Genomic DNA, 4,255 nt, shown 5'->3' with positions numbered 1-4,255 from the left:
ACAGATATACAAATTGAACTTGGAAAAAAATCATCCTGAGTGAGGTAACCCAGTCTGTAAAGACAAACATGGTATGTACTCGCTTATAAATGGACATTAACTGCTAAGGAAAGGATAAGCACAGACACGGAGAAACCAAGGACGATGACTCAGGGCAGATGCATGGATCTCTCTGGGAAGGCAAAATAGAATAGAATTTGTAGGTGGGCAGGATTGGCCGAAGATGGGAACAGAAAAGTTCATTCCATAGGGTAGGAGATGGAGGGACTAAATACTGAGAAAGATGACAGAAACTGGAAGGAGCGGTAATTTGTGGAATTGTACAAATCCAGTGCTTGAAAACTCCTTCGACTCTATGAAAGTGAGCCTAGGGAAGTATCCTAGTAATGACATATACATAGCCTGAACGCACCATCTTCTATAACCAGGCGAGGCTCCCAGAAGTGAGACAATGACATCAACCTAGACACAAAACCTACCAGATATGCTGGTAATGATGGTATGGGAGTGGCCAACCAGTGCCTGGTTCTACTTGAGGCTCATGCCCCAAGAGGGACCTCATGCCTGACACGATGTGAATTGACCAAAATCCAGTGGCTGTTCAACCCAGATATCCAGGTTAAATTCAAGTACGAGTGGAAAGAGAAGCCAATGAAGCAATTCCTTGTGATATTCTGCTACACTAATAGATGGGTGCCTAGCCTGGTTATCATCTGAAAGGCATCATCTAGCAACTGATGGGAACAGATTAATAGACGCACAAACAATAGGCGAAGTCAGAGAAGCCATTCAAGAAATGGGAAGGAAGGATTCTAGGAGCCAGAGGGGTTGATAACCCCAAGAGCACAACACACAGATTCAACTAAGCAGGGGTCACATGGGTTCACAGAGACTAATCTGACAACCATAGAGCCTGTGGGGGTCTGAGCTAGGTACTCTGCATATAAGTTATGCTAGGTGTTTTTGTGGGATTCCTAAAAGTGGAAGCATGGTAACTTTTGCTAGTACTTGGGGCCCTTTTACTTCTACTGGGTCACATGAGGATTTGTATCTAGTCTTACTATAATATTTAGTATTTTGTGCCATGTTCTAGCTATATACCTGGGAGACACGCTCCTTTTTTGTTTTTTCTTTTTGAAGGGAAATGAAGAAAGACTGTCTCAGGAATGGGGGAAGGGGCGGTGCTGGGAGGAGTGCAGGGCAAACCTTAGTCAGGATGTAACATATATATAGAATAAAAATAAACATTTTTTAAAAATCACTTACCATCCCCGTTTATTAGATTATATATAACTAATCCCATTGTGACAACATACCACCAAAAGATTGCCAAGATTAATAAAGAAAGATCAACAATTCTAAGTGTTGGTGAGGATACAGGGGAGAAAAATAAACTTCTCACACAACAAAGTTGTGTCACATTGAAGAATTTCTAGAATAGTTACATATAAAACAATAAAAAAAATGAGGAAATTGCCCCTGGGAGTTTGGCCATGTTCCAATAAGTGTATAGGCAACACACATTAGGTTGGTTTATTTCTTCCCTTTGTGTGTGTGGCAGGGACAGAAGTCCCAGAAGTTGAGGGATGAACCTGGGAGGACTGGTCGGTGAGGATACTTGGGTTCACAATGCAAAATTTCCAGGTGACCAATAAACATTATGAAAAGAAAAAAAAATGAGAAAGATGTAATTGTTAAAAGGAAAATATGAAAAGAAACTGCAGGATATTCATGTAATAGGAAAGGAGTAGGTAATAAAAATGAATGATATGAAATGATAAAATGGAGCACAGGCACTTTTGCTGAAACGAAGCAAAGTCATAAAAGAGAAGCCCATCGGTCCAGCCATGACACACAGTAGGACATCTCCAGATGTATGTAGGGCAGTGAGAGAGCGACTAGGCTGTATTTGATGCCAAAGGAGGTAGTATAGTGTAAATGATCTGTGTCTTAACATGTTTATAGATCACATTTATATCTATCTCATTAGCAACAATAAAACTAAAGCCAATCTGATCATGTGATAGAAACCGAATAGAAGCTACATGAAGTCACTGAATTCAGACGGTGGGGTATTACATCTATTCCTAATACTGTTGTTTTTCGTGTATTTGGGGAATGGTTTTTAATTTGCTCCAAGATCATCCCCTATTGATGTATAAGCTACACATTTATCTTTCCCAAACTGAGGCTGACATATTTCTTGAATTTATGGATTGGATTTGTCACATGCCAATCAAAACCTGAAATTTTGTATTCAGTCTTCCTTCATATCAATTTATTTTTCACAAGCCTCATTCCATGTGAAGAGAGTCACAATTTAAAATACTAAGAGTGAAGGGTATGTTCCTTGGGCTTTGAGATTCTCACAGATAATCAAAAAATGGAGGTTTCTCTAGTCAGGAACATTTGGCCTTAAATACTAGAAACATAGGTAAGTGTGTTTCACTCTACTTCTATAATAATTTCTCTGGCTTGGCCTTTTAGAAGCCACTTCCAGAGTTTTAGATGGTCACTGCCATTGACTGTCCTCCCTTGTGGTGTATTTACACAAAAAAGTGACCAAGACTTGCAAAGGGTTAGAGCCCAGTGCCTAATTCATCACTCACATTCAACAACATAATTGAGTCACACACTCACAGAAGTAATCAATAAAATTGGTGTGCTTGGCACATGTCCAAACATTCATAAATTCACTCTTTCAAGGAAACTTGATGACTGATAATTCCAATTAATTTAATTCTTCTGCCTAGGAAAATAGAGCTCAATTTGAATATCAATGGTACATTTTATTATTTAAATATGAAATACTTTTCAAATTTACCTTAAACACTAAAAATATTCTTTTTGAAATTGTGACAAATTTTATACAATGTAAATGGGATGAAACAAATGAGGTCCAGAGTGGCTTCGATAACCCATGCAAAGAGAACCTGTATCCCATTCTTAAGTACACCCAGCAATCAGCCATTTTTCCAACTTTATATCCTGTCGACTAAAGTGCTCCAGAGTCACATCCTGTCTCCCAGTGTCATAGTCACAAACCACAGTAACTATATTATGTGACAGCATAGTCTTTCTTCGAAGAACTTCATCATTCCTAAAGCATCTTCTTTGCAGCGGTACTGTTCGATAAAAAACACAATGTAATATGTCAAGAGATAGTGGGGCGGAGCTTCATGAAGGACCCTACTGACTCTCCACTCCCAAAGAGCACTGACCCTCACCCATACCTTGCTTGTCTCCCGTCTTTGAGAAAAACTGCTCTATTGAAGGAAGCCCATGAAGAAGCCACACAGCCACAGTGGGCTGTGGAGGAAACCTGTGCCCGCCCTGCCTAGACTTACACGTTACCTGTAGCTCCCACCTTTCTATCCCCATCTCTCACACGAGGACACCCAGAGTTAGAATTCAGACAATGAACTGTGTCCACTTCCAGAGCTACAGAAATGGTGAGATATTTGCTATCCTGAGGCAATTAGATCTCTTTGTTACATTCCAGTAACTAACAAGGAAAGGGACTCAGGGACTCACGTTAATAATAACAGGGTCTGGCATCAACAGAATCAGTAACTGACTGGACGATCGACGTGGTGCGCTGGCATTTGGAGCTTCTCAGTATGAGGAAACTTACATTCATTTTTTCATGGAGACACAGAGGTACTTATATCCAGACGTAAAATATTAAATATCTGGTCACAAATCTTAGTCAAAAAGTACCACTCTTCACCTCATTTGCCTCATGTAGTTTCGGGTGTGTTTGTCCCTAGGTGGGGGCAAGCACACAGTCAGTGTGCCATAAAAACTGAAGGATGGCCCTGGGTGTTTGCTTTGCTCACACTTCACACCCATAAATGTTACTGCAGGAGCAAGTACCAAGCCCGTGACCCAAGCCTAAGCAATAACCATTTTCTGGAATATAATTATGCAATTGTCAAAGTTGATTAAAACGTTAAGACCAAACCTGACAAATTACAAAAGAAAATATAGAACCCGAAGTGGTTTAAACTTAAAATATTTATTTAAGGTTTTTTTGACATTGTATAAAAACAATAGGTTTTGGCATACACACACTTTTACATGTAAAGATCCCACCCCACCCACGGCACGCTGGCTTCTCTGTGTGGCACTGCCATCTAGTGGCCATCTCTGCCTGACTAGCTAGTGTGTAGCCTGCTTTGCTGTGAGCAGTCATTGTTCCAAAATTATTTAATGAGCATCTGCTATGGGTAGCGTACTTATAACAAGCTCTGAG

Source organism: Rattus rattus, chromosome 3 (genome assembly GCF_011064425.1).
Source record: "Rattus rattus isolate New Zealand chromosome 3, Rrattus_CSIRO_v1, whole genome shotgun sequence".
NCBI lineage: Eukaryota > Metazoa > Chordata > Mammalia > Rodentia > Muridae > Rattus > Rattus rattus.
The sequence above is the reverse complement of the archived record's forward strand: the minus strand, read 5'-3'. Positions refer to the sequence as shown.